The sequence below is a fragment of the Rattus norvegicus genome, chromosome 13 (genome assembly GCF_021556685.1).
Source record: "Rattus norvegicus strain SHRSP/BbbUtx chromosome 13, alternate assembly SHRSP_T2T, whole genome shotgun sequence".
Classification (NCBI taxonomy): Eukaryota; Metazoa; Chordata; class Mammalia; order Rodentia; family Muridae; genus Rattus; species Rattus norvegicus.
Window position 1 is genome coordinate 106,114,595 of NC_141546.1, and position 16,692 is coordinate 106,131,286.

At 50.6% G+C, this 16,692-nt stretch overlaps 2 long non-coding RNA genes across 3 annotated transcripts; one reads left to right on the top strand and one right to left on the bottom strand.

The window, feature by feature from the left end:
* Nucleotides 1-1,224: 1,224 nt before the first annotated feature.
* LOC120096357 (uncharacterized) lies at nt 1,225-7,790 on the bottom strand. 2 transcript variants are annotated; one of them, XR_015636299.1, is made up of 4 exons: nt 7,537-7,790; nt 6,556-6,678; nt 1,460-2,021; nt 1,225-1,335 (listed from the first exon to the last, which is right to left on the bottom strand). It is a non-coding gene; the product is annotated as an uncharacterized LOC120096357 (long non-coding RNA). The 2 variants fall into 2 exon arrangements; XR_015636298.1 differs by lacking the exon at nt 7,537-7,790 and adding an exon at nt 6,840-7,074 and having other exon boundaries at nt 1,460-6,269.
* On the top strand, nt 2,685-16,493 carry LOC148001889 (uncharacterized). Its single transcript, XR_015636300.1, has 4 exons — nt 2,685-2,769; nt 4,866-4,964; nt 15,178-15,300; nt 15,388-16,493. It is a non-coding gene; the product is annotated as an uncharacterized LOC148001889 (long non-coding RNA).
* Nucleotides 16,494-16,692: the final 199 nt, after the last annotated feature.

Genomic DNA, 16,692 nt, shown 5'->3' on the forward strand with positions numbered 1-16,692 from the left:
ACAGTCACAAGGCTCTGCTGCCTCTCTAGGGGAGGACTCCAGGTTCTCCTTTCCAGTCTTCTTCTTTGCCTCTGCCTTTTCTCTTCTTGCCTGGCCTCTTGCCATGAAACTCGAGGTCCTGAAGCTACTTTCCCACCAAGCGCCTTTTGTTTAAGCGCCTCTTAAGGATAATTTTAATTATTTATATAAATTTTAATTATTTAATTATTAAGCACCTCTCATTTTGTTCCAACTGTTTCCAGTCAGAAACCCAAGAGTCTTTCAGTCTGTGTTGCTTACTGCTACACACCCTGTGTCCCCAGAGCCTGCGTACTTGTGATGGGTGAGGGAAAAAAAGCACTGGCCACACCTGATGCCCTCTTAGCACCTCCTTTGCCTCTCCAAGCTCTTCCTGCTGTGCTCGTTCATGACCACCCCACCCTCTCCTAGGCGACTGTACACAGGTCCAGTCTGCTGGACCGGTGTTTCCAGCTGTCAATCTTTTCATCTCTGCTCCTGCCTCTGACCCTGGCAATCCTCCAACTCCTGCCCACCTCCCAGGTTGACTGACAGCCCACTGAACAGGAAGCTCAGATGCGATGGCTCTTTTGTTTCCATTTGACAAGCGAGAGCAAAGAAACAATGGGTCCAACAGTCTTAAGAAGAGAGGAGCAGACTTTGGTTCAGGGGTGAAGGGATATCTCAGAACAGCAGCAGTGCCCCAGAACTGGCAGTCATGGTGTGCCATAGACTGCAGTGGCTGCCGAGGGCTGGGCCGTCATGCTGTTTTTCCCAGTGGCAGAACCCTTGGCGCTTTTCCTCTTTGGAAGGATGTGTCCCTTGGGCAGGGGTAGTAGAACTTTGTAGTGTTTGAAACAGTGGCTAAGCTGTACACAGGAAAAACATCACAGAAATAAACTATGGAGCCAGGGAAACGGCCCAGGCAGTAAGCAGCTTGCTATGCAAGGGCAGGACCAAATTGGGATTCCCCAGACCTCAAAGAAAAACCAAAGCGTGATGGCCTGTACTCCTGTGGGGAAGCAGAGGTAAAAGCACGCTGAAGAATCTTGGCCAGCCGGCCTAAGCTGGCTTCATGAATGCCAAACTCAGTGAGAGACTCTGTCTCAAAAAATAAGGTAGAATGGACACTTGGGGTTGACCTCTGGCCTCCGCATGCATGTATACATACACTTTGCATACACAGATGAACTTGCACATACACATACCACACACTATGTATATATATATATATTAAATATATATATTAAAATAAATATATCACAGTAGGAGTCGGACAGTCCTTATGTCTGTTCTCCTTGGCTCTCCTTGCTCCTGAGGTTCTGTAGACACAGGTCTCTGCAGGGAGGAAGTACAATAGGAAGAGGCTGTATGCATTGTTTCATCGAACCAACAAAAATAAACAAAATACATAAACAAATACACCCCCTTAGCAAACACCAACTGCATTTCTGCTCCGTACCTGGCACTGAGCTGAGTGTGGAGAGAACAGTGAGCCTGCTCTTCTAGCTGAACCCGTGCCTTTCTGGTGACCAGTGTGTCGAGGTTTCCTCCCTTCACCACTGTAAGCCCATGGTGTTTGAAGGGAGTCACTGGACTTCGAGAGGTCAACTGAGAGCCTTTTCAGTGAGGGGCTTGAGGAAGGCTTCACGGAGGATGTGGTATCGGAGCCGAGATGCATAAGAGTTGATTTGGTTGGTGTTGGAGTTGAGGCCAAACCAGGAGCGTTAAGGCACACATGGGCCTCGGTGGAGCAAGGTCAAATGTAAAGGGCTCTGGGATGGCGAGGGCTTGCATCCGAGGCTGGAGGCAGCTTCGTGTCTGAGGCAGAAGGTTGTGAGGTCTGGCTCTGGGAGCCCCAGGGAGTGGAGGGCTGAAGCAAGGCAGGCTTGCCAGCAGCCCACAGAATCTCCTGGAAAGCCTGAGGTGAGCTGGGGTTGGATGGCAGGGTGAGTCCTGTTTGTTTGGCAGAGGGTGTAGGAGTTTGAAGCATTCCTGTGAGCTAAGGAACTGGGCGAGCATACCTGAGACCGGAGTGAAGAGCGGGTGAATGCCTCCTTTAGAATGAGTACGCCCCACCTCTCCACTTAATTCTGGCAGCTACTATTTATTCCACAGGTGCCGGGTGTGGGTAGGATTATTCTTTACGGTGTGTGTGTGTGTGTGTGTGTGTGTGTGTGTGTGTGTGTGTGCGCGCGCGTGAGAGAGAGAGAGAGAGAGAGAGAGAGAGAGAGAGAGAGCATTCATGTATGTCTGCAAGATTTAGTGACCTGTCCACAATGCCAGGGTACAACCAGGTGCTATAGTTTGCTTTTCTATTGCTGTGGTGAAACACTGGCCAAAAGCAAATGGGGGAGCAAAGTGTTGACTTGGCTTTCAAGTTACACAGTATGCCATCGAGGAAACCCGAGGCAGGAACCCGGAGGAGGCAGAGACCATGGAGGAACGCTGCTTACGATTTGCCTCCCCTGGCCTGCCCAGACCCACCTGCTTAGGGATGGCACTGCCCACAGTGAGCTGAGTCTGCCTCAATCAAATGGCAGTTAGGAAAATGCCCCACAGACACGCCCACAGGCCGGTCTCATCCAGGCAACCCTGCAACTGAGGCCACCTCTTTGCAGGTGTGTGAGGTGGACAACCAAGACTGGCCATTGCACCAGGGGCAACATTTGCCCATTTCACAGCTCTCCAACCTTTTAGCACACTGGCTCTCCAAGTGACCTGCCATCTTGAGGGTTTTCCCTGCCTGCTCTGGAAGCACGTGGTATTGAGGTAGGATTCTTGGCTCGCGTGTGGACAAAACACAACAGGCCAACATGTTTCCACGTGGGAAGGTTTAATGAGAGAAGAAGAGTAGAAGAGGAGAGGAGTAAAGGCCAGCCATGAGCACGTGGAGGGGAGGGGGAGGGTGATGGGGAGAGAAGGGATAAAGGGGAAGAGGGGAAGAGCAAGAGAGCAAAGAGATGAGAGCAAGAGAGTGAGGAAGGGCCAAGCAGCCCCCTTTTTAGTGAGTCAGGCCTACTTGGCTGTGGCCAGATAACTGTGGGGGTGGAGCTTAGTCAGATGCCAACACAGGGTTTAACAGCAAGTAGTTTGCATGCCTGGACTACAATGTCCTTATGGTGAGAAAGAGCTTTGTGTAGGTCTGCCTTCCTGCCCAGGCCCACAGATGAGCAGCTTCTGGTCAGGCCTGTGAGGCCAGGGGCAAGTTCCTGAACACACCGGTGCAAGTCAGAAAGAAACTGTCTTTTCCACCACTAGTACCTACTGTCCCAAGCCTTGACTGACATGGCCGCCACAGGGGTTTCTATATTTACTGCCATATTTCCAATCCCAAGATTGATACCTAGCACACAGTGGGCACATAGAAAGTCTGTGTGAGTAAATTTCTCCATGCGTGGTGCCGTATTAAGTGGGACTGGTTTGTTTTTGAGACGTGGTTTCTCTGTGTAGCCCTAGATGGCCTGGAGCCTACTCTGTAGACCAGGCTGGCCTCCATCTCCCAGAGATCCACCAGCAGTGCGTCCCAAGTACTGGCATTAAAGGTGTGCCCCACCACAACCAGCTTAGTGGAATTTCACCAACGCTCACTGTCCCCTGGTAGTTTATGAACTAATAGAACGTACACAATATGTGAGTGCCGCACATCCACACACATCAGTGCGTGTGCACATGGGAAGTCAGTCTTGCATGTGTGCACACGGTAAGTCGGCCTTTGTGTCAGCCAAGGCATTGAGGAGGCTGCTGCTATTCTTGCAGTGCTGCTTCAAGTAAAGACAGACTCGGGTGAGATTGGAGCAAGCCAGCTTTTTCTAAAATGAATCTGAAACAAAACCCGAACTCCGTGAAATGACCTCACATTTTTGCCTTCTTTTCTGTGGGCGGGCAGAGCCTAACACATAATAAAGTTTGCAAATCTCAGCGAGGAACCAGATGGAGTGTTACATATGTCGGGCATGCCACGCCACACATACAAACATGTGATTTACTTCAGCCTCCTACAAACTTCTGTGAGCATCCCAGGAAATAAGCCTCCTCCACAGGGCAAGAGGTGGCCGAGGCATCGCAGTCTGCCCGCTCTTGGCCTTTAGAAGAGTGGGACCTGGTACAAAAGGACTCCTCTGTGCGGTCTCTTTCCTAGCGGAGAAATACCCAGGAGGCCTCTGTTCCTTGCCGTGAGGCCTCTGTAAATCACCTTTTCTCATGACGACACAAAACACACAGAACAACTCATCTGCTCCTTTTCCTGGGGGCATTTGAGCTGTCTGTTAGAAGAGAAACTTCTAGAAGTATGTCCATGCAGGGGCCTTCCTGGGGATGAGCCTCTGGGAGATATCAAAGAACTGGAATAGATAGATACCTTATGTCTTCTGATTTTTCTGACCATTAGCCACCAGACTGACCATACTGGACATCGGAGATGGGCCTAGTGGAGCTCTCCTCGCCTCAGGTGTCAGAGATTCAGGGTCAGGGGTGGAAGAGTGAGTGGCTAGAATGGTGGGCAGGGTCCCTCTGAGGATGCTCATCACAGCCCAGGAGCTCAGAGCTGACGACGTCCCAGTGGCCTACGCTCACATCACAGAGACATCTCCAGGGTGCCCACAGAAAAAGGTGGGGTTCTTTATTCTGGGATGAATGTCTGACTGGCAGCGAGTATCCCCAGTAGAATCTGGTTTTGCTCCCTCTTCCCTGGTTCTCCCACTGGGAAAATACAGAGCATGTTTGAAATGAGTGAACAAAGCTGTGATGGTTTGCCTAGGCTCAGGCCAGGGAGTGGCACTCTTAGAAGGTGTGGCCCTGTTGGAAGAAGTGTGCCACTGTGGGCATGGGCTTTAAGACCCTCACCCTAGCTGTCTGTCTCCCACTAGCAGTCTTCGACGAAGATGTAGAACTCTCTGTCTGCACCATACCTGCCTGAATGCTGCCCTGCTCTCACCTTGATGATAATGGACTGAACTTCTGAACCTGTAAGCCAGCCCCAACTGAATGTTGTCCTTTATAAGAACTGTTTTGGTCATGGTGTCTGTTCACAGCAGTAAAACCCTAACTAAGACAAAAGCTCAGAGAGAGGCCGGCAGCAATGAGTTCACCAGGACTCCTGCAGGGCCAAAAAGGCTGAAGGACTCAAATTCTTCAAAGATCTCTGGGAGACCATGGGGAGGAGGGTGTGGAGAGGAACCTGCCTCCCAATTTCAAGAGGGACGTGACGTGGCATGGATACTCTACTGATGCTACTGACGGACCCGCTACAGGGCATGAGTGGAGGATCAGAAAACAGCCAGGCAGTCTTGACTCTATGGAGTCACCTTTGTCCCCATGACTGAGGGGACCCTTGGGGAGGACAAGTTGCTCAAGGTGTTTGCTAAGGTGTTTGCTGGGTTCCATCCCAGCTCTGTCCCTTTCTGAGCCTTGAGCTTTCTGAATAACCATTTCCTTGTCTGTTAAGTGGTGATGGAGTAGACACCCTGCCCTCCAGGGATGCCTTAGATCTAATGGCACACATGAGCCTTCACCCCAGTTCCCTGGATTCTCTATTTCAGTTGATTTGGAGAGCGATTGTGGGCCTGACTTTTTCCCAGTCACTATCAGTCACCATCAGACTCAATATTGTCTCTCTGAGAGCAGTTAGGAAAAGTCGACAGACAGCAGCTCATAGGACCTTAGGGATACTCAAATGGAGGTGCCTCCTTGCTGTCATTAAAGTATGAAAGGAAGAGAGAATTTCACCTTGGAGCTGGGGCTGAGGCACTGCTTGGTGTCAGCTGGCTGGCCAGTCAGAGACATTATCCCCAACCCCTGTAGGCTGGACTAGAAACAGCGTGACTTAGTGTGGAGAAGGTGACTGGTTCAGCTGTCCTTGGCTGATGGGTTCAGAGCAGCCCAGGGCAGCTCACTTTGCCCTCTGAACTCTACAGCAAGGCTGTGGGCAGTGGGTGGCCCTCTGCCCAGGCTCCAGGTCTGTCCTCATTTCTTCCATCTTCTGGAAGGCCTAGGCCTACCTTGGGCCTCACCCTACGAGACTTCCTTCCCCTGGTGACTGTGCCTTTGAAAGCTGCTGAAGAATTTCCTGTTGCAGGCATTGTCTGTCAGCCTGGAGGGTAGCCGGGCTTCCTCTCTACCCTAGGAGCTGTGGCCAGGTTGTTTGAGTCTGGGCCAAGCTTGGGGAAGCCCTGATTTGGGGGCTAGAAGAGAAGACCACCAAGAAATCAGAGACACGGGATGGGCTGTTGCTGCTGTCCCAGATAACTGATGACAGATGTGTCACCCTAGTCCTGTCGGGACAGGAGTCAGAGTGTTAGGACTGTTACAGACCCTCTCCACAGGACAGCCCGACTGACGCAGGGACAGAGGACAGCCTGTTCGTAAACCCACCAGTGCAGCTTCTGATACTGTCCATTGGCATTTGACTCCCCCACCCCCACCCCCACCCCCACCCCAGGGGCTGTGTGTTCAAATCAGCTGCCTATTTGAGTTCAGGGTTTAGACACCCTCCTGCCTTGTCTCTTGAATCTCACCCTGCCAGGCCCCAGGAGCTTTCTCCCTCAAGGCCAAACCTACCAGTGGATGTGGTCTTGCTGGGTTCAGGCAGGCGACTTGCCAGAGAGGAGTAGACCCTTGCTGCTCAGCCTTGACCAAGGTGTCAAGTCTCTATCTCCATCCACTTCCTTACTCCTGTGAGGCCTGGAGGAATAGGAGAACAGGTTTTTTTTTTTTTTGGGAATCCAGTCGCTGAGGCTGCAGCCTCAGCCCTGACTGCTGAGAAACCTGGAAACTGGGAGGCTGAGGGAGGACAAAGGGACAGGGGCAGGGAATGAGGAAGCCCATGAAACTGTAAGACCTACCATCTTGTCATATGGGATATGAGGCTGAGAGAACCCCAGAGTCTTGGAGAGAGGGCTGTGGACGGTACGAGGCCGAAGAAATGCTTATTTGCAGGTTATCTGGCCCAGAATGTGCAGGCATTTCCTGTGCTATCCAGAACCCAGCTCATTCCCACCCTCCCTGAGGTCCCCAAATTGGAGAGCAGTGATCTGGGGTTCCTCCTCCCTCTCGTTGGGTGGGAGTGGCTGTTGTGGCAGTGTCCCTAGGTCTGATCAGAGTAGGACACCTTTGTGGTGGAGAGGTTGTGAGTTGTGGGTGGAGGCTGTGTGTTCTGGGGTGAGAGGCTCTCCTCAAAGGCAGGGCCAGGAAGGAAGGAAACCAGTGAGAGGCCTCCTGAGTCTCTGCTTCCTGTGGTAGCATGAGCTGACTTCAGGGCCTTTCTGTTCTAGAGTCCTGCCCTCCCCTACTAGCTCTACCTTTCCTCAACCTACACCTAGCCCTCCTCTATATCCACCCAGGACTCCAGGTCCCTCCCTCTTCCATTCACAGGGGCTGCCTGGGGGCTTATGACTAAGGAAACCAAGGGACCTGCCACCCCGGGCTTCAAGGATCTTGTGCAGTCCTGACCAGAGGTACCTGAGCACCAAATGGCTTCAGATTGGTCAAGTGGCTATCGCCAGGGTGTGGGTGGGCGAAAAGGTCGGCCCTCACCCGCACCTTCATCTGTGGAGGCCCACGCCAGCATCCTCCTTTAATGCTCAATTCTGCATTTGTCCTCTCTCTGTTGCTGCTTCCTGGAAAGGCAGCACTGAGGCCCAAGCGTAGTGAGCAGCAGAGGAAGCTGTGAGCTGGCTGGGGTTCAGGCCATGGGAGAGCTTACAGCTGGAAGCAGGAGGCCTAGCAAGGCCTGGGTATGCCCAGGAAGCAGGGATGGCCAGCTGAATCTGGGAAAGCTCTCTGTTGCTGGGACTCATGGGAATTGGCCTGGTGTCAGCTCCCTGGGGAAACAAGACTGCCCATGTCTGGAGCCAGTTAATGAACACCCAGTGTCCAGAAACACCAAGTACTGGCAGGCTCAGTAGCTTTTTGTGTGCACATGTATGGAACTCTTACAAGGAGGCTTATGACTGCTGGGCCCTTGCACACTTGTCCAGGCTGGGGCCATACTGGCTCCACACATTTCCAAGATGAGGGGAAATCAGCCAAATATGCTCCATGTTTCTTGGCTTATGGTGAAGGTACAGCCATGTGAACAAGCTGAAAATATCCTATGTCCAAGCCCATTAAGAGCTAGACCTGGGGCTGGAGAGATGGCTCAGAGGTTAGGGATGCTCTTCCAGAGGTCCTGAGTTCAATTCCCAGCAACCACATGGTGGCTCACAACCATCTGTAATGAGATCTGATGCCTTCCTCTGGTGTGTCTGCAGTGGTCACATATAATAAATAAAATAAATCTTTAAGAAGGGGGGGGCTGGTAGTGATGTCAACCTGTAAGCTCACCGAGGAAGCTGAGGCAGGAGGATGGGCAAGTTCAAGGTTTGCCTGGGCTATAGAGTGAGTTCAAAGATAAAAGGTTAGAAAAGAAAAGAAATTGATGGCATTCAGTTTGGTGCTAGAATGCTCTAGGATGTCGGTGGCCCTGAGCAGCATTGGTGGGCCCAGCCCACACCCACCTGCTGTTGGTGGGGTCACCTAGGAGCCTTGGCTGGTCTTCTACCTCCAGACAGGCCTCATCCTTCCTCACCAGACAGGAACTTACTACAGGCTGTTCCCAGAGAGCAGCTAGACAACTGTGCAAGTGCCATTCCTGCTGATGACATATCCCTTTTGCCCCACAGTAGAACGAACAGAACCAAGTTTAGCTGTGGCTGGTGGGCTCCATCCCACAGCCACTCTACAGTACCCGGTCACTCCCCAGCATGGTTCTCTGCTAGACAAAGCTGCCCGATCTTGTCCTAATTTGAACTCTATCCCTTCGTAGTTTATGCAGTTCCTCCCAACCCCTGTCTTACCTTTGACAAAACTGAGACGTGGTACAGCAGAGTGGCTTACCTAAGGTCAAATAAACACATTTTGCCTTGAGTTCTGGAGTTTAAAATTCGGAGATAACATGGATTTGTGCAGCCTAGAGCCCGAATTGGGAAGAAAAGGGGCAGAGTTTGGAGACTCTGAGCCCAGTGTCATTCTAAATGTATATCCTTTGACAAGTTAGCAAGCCAGCACCCAATGCAGCAGTGATCAAACCTAGAAGGCTGAATGACTTAGTGGTGGCATGGACCAGAAGCCACTTTCCACATTTATCATTTATTTATTTATTTTTGTAGGGTGTGTGTGGCAGGTGCCATAGCATGGTTGAGGTCAGAGGACAACTTGCAGGAGTCCCCCCTCTCCTTCTAATATGTGGGTTCTGGGGAATCAAACTCAGGTTGTTACGCTTGCTGGCAAGCCTTTTCAGATGAGCTATCTCTCCAGTCCTGTGGTGCCATTTAGTGAGAGCCGGGTTTGTGCTTGGATTCTAGGAGGAGACGATTGGATGCCTGGGTGGGTAGACTGTGTGATGAAGATGTACTGGGCCCAGAGGGAACGTGTTTTGTGTGTGTGTGTGTGTGTGTGTGTGTGTCTGTGGGGGGAGAAAAGGGGACACTTGGAAGAGTCCTAAGACTTGAAAAATGAATAAAAGGAACCAGGAAATGGGAAGGGGAAAGGGAGCCAAGCTGAGGCCAGTTGGAGAAGTCTGCTGTGGCATAGGGGCCTGAGGGAGGGAGGGAGGCTGGGAGGAGAGCTTCACAGTCAACAGGTTTTGACCTGAGGGGTGAGAACCTTTGGATACAGCTGGTCAGACACCTACATTCTTACCGGAAAAGCAGACTTAGAAAATAATGAACTTCTCTTTAATTTAATTCCACTTCTTCTTTTCAAAAGCGATTGCTTCATTGTTGGCCATTGTGGGAGGCCACCAGCTCCTCGCTGGCAGGGGTGACGGTGTCTCAGAACTAGGCTTCATGGTGTCTGAGGAAGAGATTCAAGTGAACTTATGAGGTCAACAGCTTTCGACTTCCTGAGGGATTAACAAGTATTTTCCAAGTTGCTGCTCTGGGCTCTTCACCCTGAAGGCAGTTGGAGCTCTCTAGCCAGAGATTCACAATGTCGTTAGCACCTAGCGTATTTCGAGTGATGACTCAGCTGTCCACGATGATGGTGGTTGAGGAAGAAGTTTCTAGAAGGTCTCACTCAGTGAAACTGATTTGACTGGTTTGCCTGGACCATTCCAGGTTTGGTCCCTGCACTCCTGGGATCTGACAAAGCAGGCAGTTTTTGTAGCTGTGGTCAAATTCTGCTGTTCTAAGAAAGATGGCAAAGGGCTGGGGGCCTGGTTGAGAGTCTGGCATTTTCAAGACAAATGAAGCCTGGCTTCAAGTCTCGGTTGTTTGAACTCAGGCTAATGACTTCTTCTGACTGAAGTGAGAGACGTAGCAACTGCTTTAAGCTCGTCCTAAAGATGAGATGCAACTGCGGACCTGGGATGGAACACTGAGGGAGGGAGGTGGGAGGAGGTGTGGGGATGGCAATAAGTGGTCTTCAGCAAAACCAGATCCTGGGGGAGGCTTCTCAAGCCTGGGGTTGGTTTGGTTTGTTCATATGACATCGCCAGTGACCGGAAACAACAGGATGTTGATAGCTAGCACTAACTGCTTGGTTATGAGCTCCTGGGCAAGACCCACAAAAGAGCAAAAGAGGCTGGATTTGTCAAATGGTTCCAGAAGACATTACTCACTGGACTACTATTTTTTTTTTTTTTGAGACAGGGTCTCTATTAAGTAGACCAGGCTGGCCTTGAGCTCCAGTGTCGCGCGCCTAATGTCCTGCCAGTAAGAACGACGCGCGGCAACAGGATTCTTCTGCGAGCAAGCCTTTACTGTGTTACAGCTCTCTTAGTGTTACAGCTCTCTTGAACAGGGACCCCGAGCAGCAAAATCGCTCGGCTTATATAGACAACAGTATGCTAATTATCTCTCAGGGATTGGTGGGGCTTGGATCACCCCACTACTTGTCCTCCAGGGATTGGCGGAGAATGAATCACCTCATTAGCATATTAACGGTCAACTAACACCTGGTGCATAAACCGCACATGTGCAGTACCGCTGTTCACCACTAGAGGGAGCCCTAGCAAGGGGACAAGCCTGCACATGCGCAGTAAGTCGTTTATATCCAGACAAGGCTGGATGTTGGCGCCATCTTTGTTTCGCCGCACCGCTCTCTACACTCTAGGAGATACATCTGCCTCTGCCTCCTCCTTTTCTCTGATTAAAGGTGTGCACTGCCACTCCATTCCCGACTTAGTGAGCTAATTTGACAAGGAAGGTCAGTGGCATCTGGAACTGGGTCACTTGTGAAATAAGCTAACACCACCTGGACACCCATCAAGATGTCTTTGGAAAAGGTGCAGAGAAATGGAAATTCAGGAGAGATGGGCTAGGGGCAGGGAAGAATAGGAGTCACTTTGCAAAACCACCTGGGAAAGTGACAATGATGAGGTAAATAATCAGTGCACAGGCTTTCCTGAGGTAAATAACCAATGCCCAGGCTTTCCTGAGGTAAATAACTAATGCCCAGGCTTTCCTGAGGTAAACAACCAATGCCCAGGCTTTCCTGAGGTAAATAACCCGTGCACAGGCTTTCTTGATGTAAATAACTCGTGCACAGGCTTTCCTGAGGTAAACAACCAGTGCACAGGATTTCCTGAGGTAAGCAATCAGTGCATAGGCTTTCCTGAGGTAGATAACCAGTGCACAGGCTTTCCTAGCTCTACAATGAACAGATGTTCAGTGTAAACCCTGAAGAGAGCCACTCTCTACTCTTGCTCACCACCTTCCTTTTTCCTTTCTCTCCCCTTTCCCATCCCCTCCATCTTCCCTTCCTCCCTCCTTTCACCCCTCTGTCCCTCGATAGAGAATACATTTCCTGCAGTTTGAGTTTCTAAATCCATCACCAGTCCTTCTCTCGACTTCAGTACTGTCACCTGTATTGAAGGTAACTCCTTCAATAGACATCGAACTGTCCCACCTTGAGTCCATCCTGGACCCATCCAGTGTATCTCTCACAGTACAGCTGTGTGGCATTCAAAGGACACAGACCCAGTCCCAGGACACCACACCACACCACACCATATCACATACCACACACAGAGCTGCACAGGGAAAATGTCAGCGGATTCCCTTTATTTGTTCCTAGGATAAAGATAAAGCTCACTGGTGCACACAATTTCCTGAAGTAAATAACCAGTGCACAGACTTTCCTGAGGTAAGCAACCAGTGCACAGTTTACAAATCCCTGTACCATCTGGATCCCTCACCTCACTTTGCTAGAATGTCATATGACACTCTCCTTTTCTGTACCCCAGCCACACTGGGCTCCTCTTTACTCTCAGCAGCCTTGGTTTGACTATAAAATGTACACACACCACACACTCACAACTCATACACAAGGCATATACAGACACACTCACATATGCACACACACCACACACAGAGACACTCACACATGCACACATCACACCACACACAAATACACATGCACACATATGGTGCATACACATATACACACACCACACACACCATGCATACAGAGACATACACATGCAAACAGAGACATACATCCCATACACATATATCATGCACACATTTGCATACATCCCACACATGTGTACATACACACATAGATACACACCTGTGCATACACTACATTTACAACTCACACACACAGACACATATACCACGCACTCTCACAGAGACACAATATACACATATACACATATACACGCACTCTCACATATACACAAACCATACACACATAGACAATGTGGACACACACATACAGATATACAGACACATACATGCACACATACAGACACACATACGTACCACACACATACTTACATCCACCATGCACACACACACATACACACACACACATACACACACACACACACAGATGCACATACATACCACATACTCACATCCACCATGCACACACACGCACAGACTCGAGTCTAACACTTGATCCTCAGCCACAGGCACTGTTGTGAGAGCCTCGGAAGCAGAGCAGGTTAATAGGGCAAGAGTACAGAAGGCAGAGACGGGAGACCTGTACAAGGGAGGTGTGGGAAAAGCCTAACCTTGGGCTTAGAGTGGTTACTGTGCCAACCTCCTGAACAGAAAGAGAGACTGGGTCACGGCATGTTATACACCAGGCTGCCCTTAGGACGTTTCAAAGACACAAGCTCCAGATCCTCTCTCTGCCTCCCACCCAGTGTAAGAGTCTCCTGCCAGCAGCCATGGATCAGCCTATGGAGGGTGCAGGGCCCGGGGCCCACCTTACATTCTGAGTGGCTAAGCCCTACAGAGCTTTGTCCCCTCCGTACACTGTGTTTGGAGACACTCGAGGACAGTTTCCCATGTATTTAGTCAGGTGTCCTTGTCCAGTCACTTCACGGAACATGAGTGGAGCCAGAACCTTTCCTTCTACAGGTAAAGATGGCCGGTTAGTGTAGATGAGTCTAAAGCTCATACCCAGCTTTCCATGCCAGAGAATGAACAGTGTTACTGTGAAAGGACAGAGAGTGCATGTGGGGAGGGAGGGCGCATGGCCGCAGAAAGTGTGGCTACAGAGCCACTGCTCAGCACTGTGGTAAAAACAACCTAACCAAGGCAACTTAGGAGAGGGAAGGCTTAAGGAAAGGCTTAAGCTGTGTGGAAGGAAGGCAGAGTGAGACAAGCAACACTCAGAGGCTTAGGGGCTGGTGAGTCACCCAGAGCCTCTGGGAAACACTGGCTCAGCCGTGAGGATCTGAGCCACGTGAGACCCCACAGGCAAGCCTGCCTCCCGCTTCTCCCCTTGCCTGACAGCACTGTCTCCCCTGGCCTCAGGCTGCCATCCTTTTCCCCCTTGCAGCAGGGCTGGGGTTTTCCAAAGTTTGTGTGTGATTGGTAGCACCAGGGCAGGGTTCTAACTGGACTTTTCTTGATGTTCTTGCTGCCATGGAGGAGACAGGTCATTACGTTCCTGCCAAGTTCTTAATAGTTGTTGAATTAACGAGTCAATGGCTTAATAAACGAGCGTCCTGTTTTGAACACAGTACCCACCTCTTGGGCACCCCAGATGGCCGATGTTAGCATCATTTACAGCTATGTTGTCCAGCGCAGTGGGAACCTCCATCCCATGCGCTCCCCATGCGCTTCGGTTCCTGTACTATTGCTGGCTCCCCTGTTTCTGGAGCTACTGCTGTGGTCAGACTAGGGGAGAGCCCAGGGCCCACTAGCTCTGAAGCAGGACTGCTTGCTCAGATGGCTTCAACCTGGACACCTTACATTGTGTCACATGCCTCTTTTCCAGACAGGGCTGGCCTTGGCTCTCTCGAAAACCTAACAGGGCCTTTAAAAAACTGTGTTCTCTCCCCTCTTCTTTTCCTCTTCCCTTTAGGCCCTCTCCCCTCTCCTTCTCTGAGCTGCCTGAAGTCATCCACCTTCCTAGGCCTGAGGCTCGGAGGCCCAGAGTGCGCCCCCTGCTGCCGGTGAGCAGAGGTCACTCCAGGGCCTGAACTGGCGAGGCCTGCTTCAAGGTGACTCAGCACTACGTCCAGCCGTCCAGCCGCAAGGCCTGGGGGTGGGGACCTGCTGCCCTTGCCCCTCCCCTGGGCTCACTCCCACTTCAGGCCTCCTTAACCTGGTTGTTAATCATTAATATCTTGTTCCAGAGGAAGCCTGTTGTCCCCGGAGCCTTGGTGCACATCCATTCCTGGTTGTGCCCCCGGCCCACATCTGAGTGTCTGATGATATAGAGGGACTGGAGCTGAGAACTTTCCTATACTTAACCTCTCTGCACCTAAGTGGCTGCTGACTTCTTGTGGCGTTCACAAATGCTAGAGAGTTTAGGCACAGTCAGGATTCAAACTAAGGCCTCAGACACAGGCTCAGGCTGTCCAAGGAGTCACCCTGAATTACGGGTTTCACAGTTGTCTGAGTGTAATACACCAGGCCTGGCTTGTGGGGTCACTCTCCGTACTTCACAGCTCACAAGGCACCTCACCTCTAGCCCCAAATCTTCATCTGTCTTGCCAAGGACGGATGATGAGGCATCATGGGTATTAAGTCAAATGCTGCTTTGGGTGGAAGCTAGTCACTGGGCATGGAACTGAGGAACAGCCCCGAGGAACTAGTGAATGAATATAGGTAGTCTGAAACAGACCAGAAATTCCCCAACACTGGGTTTCCCTTTCCCTAGAGTAAATATGACTTGCAGGACCTAACACCCCAGCAGACCGAATGAGCCTAGGAGTCTCTCTCTCCTGGCTCTCTACAGGTGGCGCTGCAGCTGTGTGGTGGCGAAGTTGGCGTGCTCTGCGAGGCTCCTTCCCATCATCACCACAAGATGTCGCTGTCATTCGCAATTAGCCGACACAGCGCAAGACCAAACCATCCTCTGGTTCGTTTGTTTTGTTTTTGGTGGAGCCCAGAAATCGGTTTTTAGTTTTAAGAACCACTGACATTCTCCAAACCCTGCTTCTCTTAGCTCTCCTCCCTCTGCGGGTCAAGGCAAGCCCGTCTATAGCCTACCTGGAACTCCCAACCTGCTGGCCTAACCCTGGGCAGCCGCTGGAAACCTGATGATGATGACCAGACTCTTCAAAAGTTATCTGAGCCAACCAACTGTGTGGGTTATTGGGTTTCTTCTGTGTCCAGTTTTCAAAGGTGAGCGCGTGCGTGCGTACACACGTGTAGTTCCATTGCCTAGCCTTGGATAGCAGAGACCCCTTAGCACCTTCTCCTTGATTGCCCCTGGACACAGGAAATCCAGAGAGCAGCAGGCAGGATGGATATCTCCCAGATCAGATGCCAACATACTAAAGACAAGGAGATTTTTGACAGTAAACAGAGGAAGAGAATGCCCGATTATCTAAGAATGATGATTTCTAGTCTGAATAGAACAGACGTGCATCCATGTAGCATCGTATACGGAGCAGCACCAGTCTGCAGACACGAAAGCTAAATAAAGGTTTATAGATAAGAGGAGAGAATGTGGTGCTAATCAGATCTACTGGTATGGAATGATAACACAAGTTTATCGGCAAGAAGGGACATGACTGATGACTTTGCTTTTCCTGGGAGCCCCGAATAAACACCAGCCATAGCAACAGCGACAGCCACAGCAACGGCGACAGCGTCTAGCTCTGCAAACCCTCAGCAACTCACTGAACTTACAGAGCATGGTGTGACCTCAGCATAGATGAGGACTTCACCAGAGCTGCACTGTGGAGGTCCCACCTTAACTAACCCTCTGCCTGCTAGCACCCCTGAGACAACTGGGACAAAATTACGTGCCATAGGAAACTAGTGGCTGGACTCTCAGGTGAAGGTCTGATGATACTCCCACGCCTCCTTCTGTGGGGAGACTCAACCCTGACCTCTTTGAGGGTCTCCTTCGAGTAATTACAACTCCTCTGATTAAGATGCCAACAATGGGGCTGGAGAGATGGCTCAGCAGTTAGGAGCACTGGCTGCTCTTCCAGAGGTCATGAGTTCAATTCTCAGTACCAACATGGTGGCTCACAACCATCTATACAGGGATCTGATGCCCTCTTCTGGCATGCAGGTGTACATGCAGATAGAGCACTCATTAAAAAAAAAATGGTAATAGCTAAGTTATACTTAGAGAATTCCTTGTAGGCATGCATCAAAAACTAGCTCCTGGCAAGGGCTCATGTAAAAGAGAAAGGGGAACTGACAGTTATTCTTAGCTGGTCCAAAAGATAACTGTTTGTTTAAAATAACATAGTACCAGAATTTTCAGTCCATGTCTAAGTGAAATGAAAGACAG